Raw genomic sequence first — 14,628 nt, forward strand, 5'->3', positions numbered from 1 at the left:
GTGGCTCCGTGTCACATTTTGTTTGATAATCGCTCCTGTGAAGCGCCTTGGGACGTTTTACTCCGTTAAAGGCGCGATATAAATGCAAGTTGTTGTTGTTGTTGGGATGGAGAAAGGGTTTTCTTTCTTTTTATGACTCTTTTCTATCTCTCTATTTCTTTCCTTTCTCGGACTCTGTTTTCCGGGTCTGTTTACTGACACACATTACAATCTGTGTCACTCGGTGTCTAACAATGTGAGGCAATGTGTTTTATTCCCGCTGTGTTATCTCTCTGGCGGTTTGCTGATAAATGTTTAACTCGCGGCCTGTTCCCGTTAATGGTCACAAGCAGTAACAGACGGACAGAGCGTGTCTGACCGCCCTGAGATGTGGAAAAGGCATCAGTTTAGGACAAATGCATCAAATCAAATGTTCATCGGGCACCGAGAGAGACAAAATCCAGAGAGAAAGGCAGAAGGAAATAGAGAAATAAAAGCTAAATACAGACATCCTTGATGTCTCTCTATTCCATCCCCAACCGTTCAGTGTCGGGTAAAAATATCAGTGTAAATAAATGTTCGAGAATCGGCCCAAAGAAGAAGAAACAAAATAACCCAAAACTGCTGAAACCCGGGATCTTTAGATCTTCAGTCTAACGCTCTCCCAACTGAGCTATTTCGGCCCCACATCAAACTGGCCTTTGGGTCATCCTCTTGGAATAAAATCTAACCCCGGGTGGAATTGCCCCTCCCGCTCATTCCTCACTTCAGGAGAATGAGACCGACCATCAAGGAGAGATTTTCTGATTCTGTCGGTGAATCTCATTTATATTAAACATTCCTTGAACTCTCTGCCGGGGGGATTCAGAGCTGGGGTTCGCCATGAACCAGCTTCCCCTCAATTCCCAGCTTTATCAGTGAATCCACCAACAAACGCTCGAAGGAGCTCAGGTTATATTAATAATAAAAACAGAAAATGCGGGAAACACTCAGCAGGTCAGGCAGCATCTCCAGCCTGTACTGAGTGAGCTGATCTCACGAGGTGTGCTACTGAGCCACGGAGCAAGAAAAGCCGAGGCTCAGTCCCGGGCCTGAGCCGAGTGAGCTGACTCAATGTGTTCCTGGTAATTTTCATCAACATCTTTGAATGTGGCAGCACGATTTGTTCAAGCCGTTAAAACAGCATATGTTTCCTTGGCTTAATAATAGAGAAATCGAGTACAAAAGCAAGGAAGTGATGTTAAACGTTTTCAATCATTGTTCAGGCCTCATCTGAAGTATTGTGTCCAATTCTGGGCACTATAATTTATTAACGATGTCAAGGTCTTGGAGAGGATGGCGAGGAGATTTCCCAGAATTATACCAGGGATGGGGTTTAGTTGTGTGGAGAGACTCGAGAACCTGGGATTGTTCTGCTTCGAGCAATGAAGGTTAAGGGTAGAAGTAATCCACGTGTTCAAAATTAAGAGGGGTTTTGATCGAGTAAATAAGGAGAAACTTCACCCACTGGCGGGAGGGTCGGCAACCAACGGACGCAGATTTAAGATAATTAGCAAAAGAACTAGAAGGGAAATACGGAGGTTTTTTTACACAGCGAATTGTTATGATCTGGAACGCACTGCCTTAAAGGATGGTGGAGCTCGATTCAATCGTAACTTTAAAAGGAGAATTGGATAAATACTTGAGAATCTCCCCACAGATACTACCTGACCTGCTGAGTGTTGCCAGCGGTTTCTGGGTTTATTTTTGAGCTTTCACTATCGCAGTTTTCCTGACAACCTGCAACTTGCCTCAAGGACGCAGCTTCAAGCACAACTTTCTTGTGCTCTTCTCACACACAAGATCGCACTTTACTTTCCGACACACGCGCTTTAAAATCTGCCGTTTCCACACACAGCGTCCTGCGCCATGAGAATTTGAAAGACCTTCCGCTCATGGCCTGCAATCGCTCCTTTTTCCCCACAGGCGCTCTTTACATTTATCCTCTGCTCGATTCAATCGCACGCTTCAATAGAACTATTAAGATCAAGGCGGAACACTTCCGATCTTACTGCACCGCCCCAACTTGCCAAATGTGCACCTTTCAACCGCCATTCACAGCTCTGTAGCGCTGCCCGTCGCTCACGCACCTCAACTGCTGAGAGAAAAGAGCCAACAAGCATCAAAACAAAACCAGTTCTTCACTTACCATCCCCTGGATCACAAGATTCCCCGAGTAAATTCCGTGAACATTCGGGCGGCTGTCTTTCCAGAGACCAGCCCTGCTTTCGTCGTGTTTGTCTGTCGAGCGGTCACGCAGATCGAAATATATCGACTGGTTTCACGGCACAAATGAACATTGGTGCGAATGGGACATGTGCCCAATAGAAACAGCGGTCGGAGCAGAGCAAACTTAAAGGCGTGAGATCGTGAAAGTGAATGTTAGAGTCGGCAATGCCGCAGGAAAGTGTCCATGAAATGGGAGGAGGAAAGGAAAGGCGGCCTATTGACTGTGGAAGGAAGAAAAAGCTGGGAGAAGCGGTGGGTTTGAACTGTGGAACATCAAGTACAGGCATGTGAGAGTGCTGGGATTTGATGGAATAAATAGGTTTTCGCCACCAACAAAAAATGTTTTTCTCATGTGTTCAATATTGAGAAATTGTTGCATTATATTCGCAAGCGCGGGAGAGAACAAAAAGAGCAGCGCACACTATGCCGTGACTCGGATTCGAACCGAGGTAGCTGCGGCCACAACGCAGAGTACGAACCACGATACGATCACGGCGCCTCACGTCAGTCAGTGAGTTTTTGCCCGAACTATTTATACAGCACCATTAACGTAGCGAAACATCCCAAGGCGCTTCACAGGAGATTTTGAACAAAATTTGACCCCGAGCCACAGAAGGAGATATTAGAAGCAAAATACTGCGGATGCTGGAAATCTGAAATAAAACCAGAAAATGCTGTAAATAATCAGCAAGTCAGGCAGCGTCTGTGGAGAGAGAAACAGAGTTAACTTTTCAGGTCGATGACCCTTGGTCAGAAATGGAAAAAGTTGAAGATTAAACAGTTTTTAAGCAAGTCCAGCATCAGGAAAAGGGATGGGGGAGGAAGGGGAGGGGAGGAAAGAACAAAAGGGAAGGACTATGATAGGGTGGAGGGCAGGAGTGATTAAATAACAAAAGGGATGATGGTGCAAGGCAAGGAGGGTGGTAATGGGACAAGTAAAGAAACAAAAGATGGGTCTCGAGGAGCTGTAAATGGCAAAATTTGAACCACAATCAGCACTTGCTGTCCGAAAAAATGTGATCAGTGTTTATGATCTGAAGTTATTGAAATCAATGTTGAGTTCAGAAGGTTGTAAAGAGCCTGATCGAAAGATGAGGTGTTGTTTCTCGAGCTTTTGTTGAGCTTCATTGGAACGGAGTAAGAGGCCGAGGACAGAGAAGTCAGAGTGGGATTGGGACGGGGAATTAAAATGGCAAGCGACCGGAAGCTCAGGGTCACGCTTGTGGACTGAGCGGAGGTGTTCAGCAAAGCTATTACAAATAAATCGCTGTTTCACCTGGAAGGAATGTTTGGGACCCTGGAAGGTGGGAAGGGAGAAGGTGAAAGGTCAGGTGTTGCATCTCCTGCACTCGCATGGGAAGGTGCCGAGGGGAGGAGAGCGAGTGTTGGGGGTGATGGAAGAGTGGACCAGGGTTTCCTGGAGGGAGCGGTCCCTTCGGAAGGCTGAAAGGGGAGGGGAGGGGAAGATGTTTGTGGTGATGGTGGAAGTGGCGGAGGATGATACGTTGAATGTGGAGGCTGGTGGGGTGGAAGGTAAGGACAAGGGGACCTACCGTGGTTCTGGGAGGGAGTGGAATGGATAAGGACAGAAGTGCAGGAAATAGGACGGACACAGTCGAGGCCAAGTCAACTGCAGTGGAGGGGAATCCTCTGTTGAGGAAAAAGGAAGACATATCAGAAGTAGTGTTGTGGAAAGTGGCATCGTCAGAACAGACGCGACGGAGAAAGAAAAACTGTGAGAATGGGATAGAAACAGCGGTCGTAGCAGAACAAATAAGATCGTGAAAGTGAATGTTAGAGTCGGCAATGCCGTAGGAAAGTGTCCCTGAAATGGAAGGAGGAAAGGAAAGCCGGCCTATTGATTATGGAAGGAAGAAAAAGCCTGGAGAACAGACCGTTTTGAACTGTGGAACATCAAGTCCAGGCATGTGAGAGTGCTGGGATTTGAAGGAATGGATAGGTTTTCACCAGCAACAAAAAAAATTTCTTTCATGTGCTAAAGATTGATTTCTTGCTGCATTCTATTCACAAATGTGGCAGAGGACAAAAGAGGTAAACAAAACTGTACTGTAACTCGGATTCCTGCGACCACAACGCAGAGTATGGACCAGGATACGATCACGGCGACGCACATCAGCTGTGGCAGTCGTGCCCGAACAACAGCAATGTCGCGCACGGTACTGGTTGGAAAAGAAGGATGTTTGGTGATGTCGTTAAAGTATTAAGCACTTTAAATTCTGGCAGCGGTGGGATCGGAACCCACATCCCGACAGAGAGCGCCTTGGACCGCTCGGCCACGCTACCAATTGATAGTGTTTCCTCATAATTTGCTATCTAATGATTGAAATGCGGCTTTCTTGCTTTTTGACCTTTGAGTCGAGGATTTTCCATTGAACGAATAAAATAAATGGGCTTTCTGAGCAATGTTCATGCGACGAGGTGACCGAGTGGTTGAGGTGATGGATTCCTAATCCATTGTGCTCTGCACGCATGGTTTTTATCCCATCCGCGCCATTATTACATTTACCGTTTGATGTGTTGGTTCCTTCCTTGTCTTCATCCAGAAGTCCTGGGCCTCGGTCCAATCCGAAGCCACGGTGGATGAATTTTGCATTGCTCACTGAACTCTGCTCAAATCTGCAAAGTCCTGATTGGTGTTGCGAGTGTAAGATGTGAATAACGTGAAATATCAATCAAAGTGCACAATGACGCCCCGGGAAAGCGAGTATCTCTCCACAGATACTGCGATTTATTTATTTATCCAACTGTCATTGGCGAAATGACCGAATGTGTTTATTTATATATCTGTATGGGTAAGGAAAACCCCATTTTGATCATTTCCAGGAAATAGTCAAGGACATAAATTAGTTTGTCAAACTCATAACGACCGCTGGAATTTGCTGATTGAAAATTTCAATGGAAATTGAGACCGTCACTCAGTATTGGAAAAAATATACCCGCTGGGGTTTCGGGGTTGTTATCGGTTTATTTATATCACTGAGGAACCCATTTTAAACTAGGTAAAGGTGCAAATCTAACGATGGATTTAAAATTTATCACCTTAACCACTGCTCAGTTAAAATCGCAATGAGTGATCGCTCGGTAACACAGCGTGCATCCAGCCCCCAACCCGTCTCCGTTCAATCATATTCTGATAGTGACAATCACCTGTTTATTTTTTTTTCTGTTCTATTTTTCTCTGTAGTTTTGTAAGAAGAAGACAGCCGAGGACATAAAATTAAAAGTTGGCGTCTTAAAAATGCTTCCCCCCTGTCGGGGAATTAAACCCCGGACGAAGGCAGGGCAACTCACCACGATAAGAGAGAAAGAAAGAACAGAAGAAAGACAGAGTCAGTTGTTCATTGTCTAACAAAGAGATGGAAATGTGAAAGGTTCTTACAACAGTGGCCCGTCGACAATTAAACAAACTGTCATCAAATAAACAGTGAAAAGAAATGCACTGACACATGAAGCATGTCGAACACCATCTGGGATGAGTGTACGTTCAATATAGCAGTTCCTCGTTAGTATAGTGGTGAGTATCTCCTGCCTGTCACACGGGAGACCGGGGTTCAATTCCCCGATGAGGAGTTTATAACTTTATCGCATTTGAAAGCTTCACTTTTGTTTATCTGCAGAAAATACAGTGTGGAACTGACTCAGAGTTGACTCCCACTTGCCTCACTTTAATTTTGCTGATGTTCCAGCGGTTTTAAAATCTGCTCTCTGCGTCACTCTTCACCTCGATGTTAAACTGGATTCTGTGATGGTGGGGATCTCGTGAGGAGGCCGAGATGGATCATCCACCCGGCACTTCTGGCTGAAGATGGTTGTCTCTCTCCGTTCCTCTCTCTGTCGGTCCGCCTCTCTCTGTTTCGGGCTGGTGACTGAGACCCGGTCTGTTCACAGCGCGATTCTCCGTTTTATTTCTTGCCCATTACTGTGGTTCTCACATCGAGCTGAAAAGTGAGGCAGAGAGCAGATTTGAAAATCGCTGTGAAATCAAATTTTGGAAGTGGGCAAGGCCGAGTCAGTTTTTCATTGTATTTTCCACATCCAATATTACAGATAAATGAAAGTGAAACTTTTCAAGGCAGCAATAACATCATCAGAGAATGGAACACCAGTCTCCCAGGGGATAGGCGGGGATACTCAGCACCACAGTAACAAGGAATTGGTCAAAATGGGGTTTTCATTACCTGTAAAGATATACAAAAAATACATTTGTTTCTTTTGCAAATGACAGTTGCATAAATCAATAAATCGCAGTATCGGTGGAGAGATACTCGCTTTCCCGGGGCGTCATTGTGCACTTTGATTGATACTTCACGTTATTCACATCTGACACTCGCAACACCTCCGGGCGCCAATCAGGACTTTGTTGATTTGAGCAGAGTTCAGTGAGCAATGCAAAATTCATCCACCGTGGCTTCGGATTGGACCGAGGCCCAGGACTTCTGATTGAATATGAGGAAGAAACCAACACATCAAACGGTAAATGCAATAATGGCGCGGATGGGATACAAAACCATGCGTGCAGAGCACAATGGATTAACAGACCATCACCTCAACCACTCGGTCACCTCGTCGTATGAACATTGCTCAGAAAGCCCATTTATTTTATTCGTTCAATGGAAAATACTGGATTCAAAGGTCAAAAAGCAAGAAAACCACATTTCAATCACCAGATAGCAGATGCTGAACACATCAGTATCAGGTGGTAGTGTGGCCGAGCGCTCTAAGGCGCTGGATTAAGGCTCCAGTCTCTTCGGGGCCGTGGGTTCGAATCCCACCACTGCCAGAATTTAAAGTGCATGTTTTTTAACCAGATGACCAAACATCCTTCTTTTCCAAGCAGCACCGTGCGCGACATTGCTGTTGTTCGGGCACGACTGCCCCACCTGATGTTCGTTGCCGTGATCCTATCGTGGTTCATTCTCTGCGTTATCATCGCAGTAACTTCGGCTCGAATACGAGTTTCAATACTGTTTCATTTACCTCTTTCATCCTTTGCCACATTTGCTAATAGAATGCAGCAAGAAATCAATCTTTAGCACATGAAAGAAATATTTTTTGTTGCTGGCGGAAACCTATTTATTCCATCAAATCCCAGCACTCTCACATGCCTGTACTTGATGTTCCACAGTTCAAACCCACCTGTTCTCCCAGATTTTTCTTCCTTCCACAATCAATAGGCCTCCTTTACTTTCCTCCTTCCATTTCATGGGCACATCCTGCTCCATTGCCGACTCTAACATTCACTTTTACAATTTAACGCCTTTAAGTTTGCTCTGCTACGACCGCTGTTTCTATTGGGCACATGTCCCATTCGCACCAATGTTCATTTGTGCCTTGAAACCATTTCGATCTGCGTGACCGCTCGACAGACAAAGAAATGGGCGCCTTCTCCTCCGCGCCCATTTCTTTGGCCGGCCTGTGGAAAGACAGCGGCCTGAATGTTCACGAAATTTACTTGGGGAATCTTGTGATCCAGGGGATGGTAACTGAAGAACTGGTTTTTGTTTTGATGCTTGTTGGCTCTTTTCTCTCAGCAATTGAGTTGCGTGAGTGACGGGCAGCGCGACAGATCTGTGAATGGCGGTTGAAAGGTGCACATTTGGCAAGTTGAGGCGGTGCAGTAATATCCGATGAGAGATACTCGCTTTACCGGGGCGTCATTGTGCACTTTGATTGATACTTCACGTTATTCACATCTGACACTCGCAACACCTCCGGGCGCCAATCAGGACTTTGCTGATTTGAGCGGAGTTCAGCGAGCAATGCAAAATTCATCCACCGTGGCTTCGGATTGGACTGAAACCCAGGACTTCTGGATGAATATAATGAAGGAACCGACACATCAAACGGTAAATGCAATAATGGCGCGGATGGGATAAAAACCATGCGTGGAGAGAGAGGTCGAGAGTGAGCATGTGGCGGTGCGTGGCGTTGAGCGTGGATCTCAGGAAGCGGCGGGAGCAGTGGTTGGAGGAACGCTGAATATCATGGAGATATCTGGAATCATGGGTGGATCCGAAACATGAAGGGTGGAATTTAAGTTGGAATCCACGTGGAATAAGTCGGAGCCGGACACAGTTGCTGAGGAAGGAGATGTGTCTGTGAAAGTGAGTTTTAGTAGAAACCTGATCAAACACTCTCTCTTCAGCAGCACCGACTCTCTCTACTTCAGAGCTGTCCTGGTCCGCAGTTCCATTTCATCCTTCGCCTCATCCGGCGCTTTTATGAAAAAAACTTTTTTCTTCCTCTTAGGTGTCAAGGACCGCAAGTTTCAACAACTCTTAGATTCCAACACCCCTCCCGATCCTTCTTCCCCTTCACTTTCCACTGACCCCATCCCTCCCTCCAATCTCTTTGTTGTGTTTTCACCATTCACTCTGACCTTCCCCTCTCTGACACCGAACGTCAGTCCTCAGTAAAAGCCTCAGCTTCATCCCCTTACGCCCCCACCTCAATGAGTTTCGAGCTGAACACGATGCTGAGCTCTTCTTCCATCACCTTCACCTCCGCGCCCATTTCTTTGTCCAGGAGTCTTCCCCCCGCACAGCGGACCATTTCTCCCATCTTCAGAATTCCCGTTCCACCTGGACCCCTCCCTTTATCCTCTTACCCTCTCTTGATCTTTTCATTGGGAACTGCCAGCGTGACATCGACCGTCTCAATTTCTTTACTTCCCTCACTCACTCTAACCTACCTCCCTCTGAACTTGCAGCACTCCGTTCTCTCGAGTCCGACCCTGACATTGTCATTAAACCTGCTGACAAGGGCGGCACTGTTGTTGTTGTGAGGTGAGTAGACCTCTACCTTGCGGAGGCTGAACGCTAACTCTCCGATACCTCCTCCTACCTTCCCCTGGACCATGACCCCACCACCGAACATGAAGCCATAGTTTCCCAGACCGTTACTGACCTCATCTCCTCTGGAGATCTTCCCCCCACGGCCTCCAGCCTCACAGTCCCCCAACCCCGCACAGCCCACTTCTACCTCCTTCCCAAGATCTACAAACAGGACTGCCCTGGTAGATCCATCGTCTCAGCCTGTTCTCGTCCCACGGAACCAATTTCTTCCTATCTCGACTCTATTTTCTCTCCCCTCCTCCAGTCTATTCCGACCTGCATCCATGACTCTTCCGACATCCTCCGCCACTTAAACAGTTTCCAGTTCCCCAGCCCTAACTGTCTCCTTTTTTACCGTGGACGTCCAGTCCGTCTACACCTCCATCTCCCACCAGGGCGTCCTGCGGGCCCTCTGCCTCTTCCTCCAAATAAAAGGTGTTGCCATGGGAACCCTGATGGGTCCTAGCTATGCCTCCCTTTTTTGTGGGATAATTGGAACATTCTTTGTTCCAGTCCTACTCAGCTCCCCTCCCTCACCTCTTTTTCTGCTGCATTGATGACTGTATCGATGCCGTTTCCTGCTCTTGCTCCAATCATGTTTGCTTCCAATTTCCACCCTTCCCTCGCCTTCCCACGGTCCATCTCCGAATCTTCCCTTCCCTTCCTCGACTTCTCTATCACCATTTCTGGGGATAGGCTGTCAACCAATATCTATTATAAACCCACCTACCCTCACAGCTACCTTGATTACACTTCCTCCCACTCCGCTTCCTGTAAGGACTCTATTCCCTTCTCCCAGTTTCTCTGTCTCCATCACATCTGTTCTGACGATGCCACCTTCCACACCAGTGCTTCCGATCAGTCTTCCTTTCTCCTCAACCGATAATTCCCCTCCACTGTAGTTAACAGGGCCCTTTACCGTGACCATCACATTTCCGCCACTTCTGCCCTCACCCCTCCCTCCCAGAACCACGACAGGGTTCCTCTTGTCCTTCCTTTCCACCCAACCAGCCTCCACATACAACGTACCATCCTCCCCCATTTCAACCACCTCCAGCGGAATGCCACCACCAAACACAACACCCCCTCTACTCCCCTTTCAACATTCTGAAGCGACTGCTCCCTCCTCAACACCCTGGCCCACTCTTCCATCACCCCCAACACCCGCTCTCCTCCCACCGCACTTTCCCATGCAACTCCTGCCTTTTCACCTGCTCCCTTCCCACCTCCCAGGGCCCCAAACATTCCTTCCAGGTGCAACAGTGATTTACTTGTACTTCTTTCAACTTAATATACTGTATTCGCTGCTCGCAATGCGGCCTCCTCTACATTGGGGCGACCAAACGCAGATTGGGTGATCGCTTTGCTGAACACTTCCGCTCAGTCCACAAGCTTGACCCTGACCTGCCGGTCATTTGCCATTTTAATTCCCCGTCCCACTCCCACTCTGACCTCTCTGTCCTCGGCCTCTTACACTGTCCCAATGAAGCTCAACGGAAGCTCGAGAAACAGCACCTCATCTTTCGATTAGTCTCTTTACAACCTTCTGACGTCAACATTGATTTCAACAACTCGAGATCATAAACACTGCTCCCATTTTTTTCGGAGACCAAGTGCTGGTTATGGTTCTAATGTTGCCATTTACAGCTCCTCTAGACCCATCTTTTGTTTCTTTACTTGTCCCATTACCACCCTCCTTGACTTGCACCAACATCCCTTTTGTTATTTAATCACTCCTGCCCTCCACCCTATCAGAGACCTTGCCTTTTGTTCTTTCCTCCCCTCCCCTTCATCCCCCATCCCTTCTCCTGACTCTGGACTTGCTTAAAAACTGTTTAATCTTCAACTTTTTCCATTTCTGACGAAGGGTCATCGACCTGAAACGTTAACTCTGTTTCTCTCTCCACAGACGCTGCCTGACTTGCTGATTATTTCCAGCATTTTCTGTTGTTATTTCAGATTTCCAGCATCCGCAGCATTTTGCTTCTAATATCTCTTTCTGTGGCTTGGTGTCAAATTTTGTTTAAAAAGCTCCTTTGAAGCCCCTTGGGACGTTTTGCTACGTTAAATGTGTGATATAAATGGACGTTGTATTTGTAGTTGTTGTTGTTGAAACTGATTAAAGTTTCTCTCTCACCCAGTGTCCATGTCAGTGTTTCTGTCAGTCTGCAGCAGAAAGTTATCGGTTGATCAATGGCGATTACAACAATTATTCATCTTTCACAGAGTTTCATTAATTTCCTGTAATTAATGTAATCAGGTTCTTGTCGCTACAACCTCAAACTTTAGCTCGGTGAATTAATGGTTTAGTTTGTAACAAGTCGTGTTACCTGCGCAAAGCAGCCGCACAGGAGTTCCAAATCCACCCTCTCACCACCATAAGATCATAAGACCATAAGAGATAGGAGCAGGAGTCAGCCATTTGGCCCTTCGAGCCAACTCCGCCATTTAATGAGATCATGGCTGATCTGATTTTTACCTCAACTCCACTTTTCCGCCTTTTCCCCATATCCTTTGACTCCCTCGCCACTCGGCAATCACATTAACTGAACTTTACTCTGGCCCAGTGTCACCGCGCTGAAATCACGTCTTTCTCCGGCAGATGATTTTAACATCAGGGTTGCTGGTTTACGAGTGAAAAGTGATCCCGCTTCACTCTGGAGGCATTGGACAAAAGTGTAGATGCCGTGTAGTCGGTGCTGGGACCACTGCTTTTCTTGATATATATTAATGACTTGGACTTGGGTGTACAGGGTACAATTTCAAAATTTGCAGATGACACAAAACCTGGAAGGGAGTGGCCAGTGAGGAGGATAGTGATAGACTTCAAGAGGATATAGACATGCTGGTGGCATGGGCGGACACGTGGCAGATGAAACTTAACACAGAAAAATGCGAAGTGATACATTTCGGTAGGAAGAACAAGGGGAGGCAAAATAAACTAGAGGGCACAACTCTAAAAGGGGTACAGGAACAGAGAGATCTGGGGGTATATGTGCACAAATCGTTAAAGGTGACAAGGCAGGTTAAGAAAGTGGTTAAAAAGCATACGGGATCCTGGGCTTTATAAATAGAGGCATAGAGAAAAAATTATGGAAGTCATGATGAAACTTTGTAAAACACTGGTTTGGCCACAACTGGAGCATTGTGTCCAGTTCTGGGCAACGCACTTTAGGAAAGATCTGATGGCCTTAGAGAGGGTGCAGAAGAGATTTACAAGAATGATTCCAGGGATGAGGGACTTTCGTTACGTGGATAGACTGGAGAATCTGGTGCTGTTCTCCTTGGAACAGAGACGGTTGCGAGGAGATTTGATGGAGGTATTCAAAATCATGAATTGTCGAGACAGAGCAGATGGAGAGAAACTGTTCCCATTGGTGGAAGGGTCAAGCATCCGAGGGCATAGATTTAAGGTGAATGGCTAAAGAACCAAAGGTGAAATGAGGAAAAACTTTTTTGCACAGCGAGTGATGAGGATCTGGAATGCACTGCCCGAGGGGGCGGTGGAGGCAGATTCAATCATGGCCTTCAAAAGGGAACTGGATAAGTACTTGAAAGGAAAGGAATTGCAGGACTACCGGAATGGGGCGGGGGAGTGGGACCAGCTGGATTGCTCTTGCATGGAGCCGGCGGGGACTCGATGGGCCGAATGGCCTCCTTCCGTGCTGTTGTCTTTCTATGATTCTAGTATTCGAGTGGGCCAAGTAAAGGATCAGGACAGATAATACCGAGAACAATTCAAAAAGAAGCACAAGTTGATGAAACCAGCACTGGTGAAATTGCTGGGTGGATATTTAAAGGATGGGCCGTGGGAGGGGCTGGACCGCTGTTCTGACACAGTTTGAGGCGCTGCTTATTGCTGTGGTTCGGGTGCAGTAATTATAACTGAGGTGTGGCGCCGTGATCGTATAGTGGTTAGTACTCTGCGTTGTGGTCGCAGCAACCTCGGTTCGCATCCGAGTCACGGCATAACTTTTTATCCTCTGCCACACACACTAATAAAATGCAGCAATATATCAATCTTAAGTATACACAAGAAATATTTTTTGTTGGTGGCGAAAACCTATCCATTCCATCAAATCCCAGCACTCTCACATGCCTGTACTTGATGTTTCACAGTTCAAACCCGCCTCTTCTCCCAGCATTTTCTTCCTTCCACAGTCAGACAGACAAACACGATGAAAGCAGGGCTGGTCTCTGGAAAGACAGCCGCCCGATTGCTCACGAAATTTATTGGGGAATCTTATGATCCAGGGGATGGTAACTGAAGAACTGGTTTTTGTTTTGATGCTTGTTGGCTCTTTTCTCTCAGCAGTTGAGTTGCGTGAGCGACGGGCAGCGAATGGCGGTTGAAAGAAAAAAAAAGGAGCGACAACAGGCCATGAGCGGAAGGTCTTTCAAATTCTCGTGGGGCAGGACGCTGTGTGCGGAAACGTCAGATTTTAAAGCGCGTGTGTCGGAAAGTAAAGTGCGATCTTGTGTGTGAGAAGAGCACAAGAAAGTTGTGCTTGAAGCTGCGCCCTTGAGGCAAGTTGCAGGTTGTCCGGAAAACTGCGATAGTGAAAGCTCAAAAATAAACCCAGAAACTGCTGGTAACACTCAGCAGGTCAGGTCGTATCTGTGGGGAGATACTCAAGTATTTATCCAATTCTCCTTTTAAAGTTACGATTGAATCGAGCTCCACCATCATTTAAGGCAGTGCGTTCCAGATCATAACAATTCGCTGTGTAAAAAAACCTCCTTATTTCCCTTCTAGTTCTTTTGCTAATTATCTTAAATCTGCGTCCGTTGGTTGTCGACCCTCCCGCCAGTGGGTGAAGTTTCTCCTTATTTACTCGATCAAAACCCCTCTTAATTTTGAACACGTGGATTACTTCTACCCTTAACCTTCATTGCTCGAAGCAGAACAATCCCAGGTTCTCGAGTCTCTCCACACAACTAAACCCCATCCCTGGTATAATTCTGGGAAATCTCCTCTCCATCCTCTCCAAGACCTTGACCTCCTTAATAAATTATAGTGCCCAGAATTGGACACAATACTTCAGATGAGGCCTGAACAATGATTTATAAACGTTTAACATAACTTCCTTGCTTTTGTGCTCTATTTCTCTATTATTAAGCCAAGGAACCGGATGCTGTTTTAAAGGTTTCACCAACTTGTGCTGCCACATTCATAGATGTTGATGAAAATTACCAGGAACACATTGAGTCAGCTCACTCGGCACAGGCCCAGGACTGAGCCTCGGCTTTTCTTGCACCATGGCTCAGTCGCACACCTCGTGAGATCAGCTCACTCAGTGCAGGCTGGAGATTGAACATGTGACTATCCTGCTCTGTGTGGGACTCAGGACCACACCAGTTGAGATCAGCTCACCCCGCACAGGCCGGGATGGCGGAGAGAGACAGAGACACGTGTTGTGATCTGTAACTTTTTATAAACACTTCAGTTTATTTCACTCCGTGTCCAAAACTGTGCGATCTCCCCTGGTGTGTCAGCTTTCTGTGTTTATACAGAGTGTAATGTATT

The 14,628-nt window shown here is 46.7% G+C and overlaps 1 protein-coding gene and 1 non-coding gene across 2 annotated transcripts in view; one reads left to right on the plus strand and one right to left on the minus strand.

The window, feature by feature from the left end:
• LOC137302074 (zona pellucida sperm-binding protein 3-like) overlaps window positions 1–14,628 on the minus strand; it is a 243,342-nt gene that overhangs the window by 76,125 nt on the left and 152,589 nt on the right. The gene's annotated exons all lie outside the window — the stretch shown is intronic.
• trnal-aag (transfer RNA leucine (anticodon AAG)) lies at window positions 6,967–7,048 on the plus strand. The gene has a single exon. It is a non-coding gene; the product is annotated as a tRNA-Leu (tRNA).

This window comes from Heptranchias perlo, chromosome 35 (genome assembly GCF_035084215.1).
Source record: "Heptranchias perlo isolate sHepPer1 chromosome 35, sHepPer1.hap1, whole genome shotgun sequence".
Lineage (NCBI taxonomy): Eukaryota > Metazoa > Chordata > Chondrichthyes > Hexanchiformes > Hexanchidae > Heptranchias > Heptranchias perlo.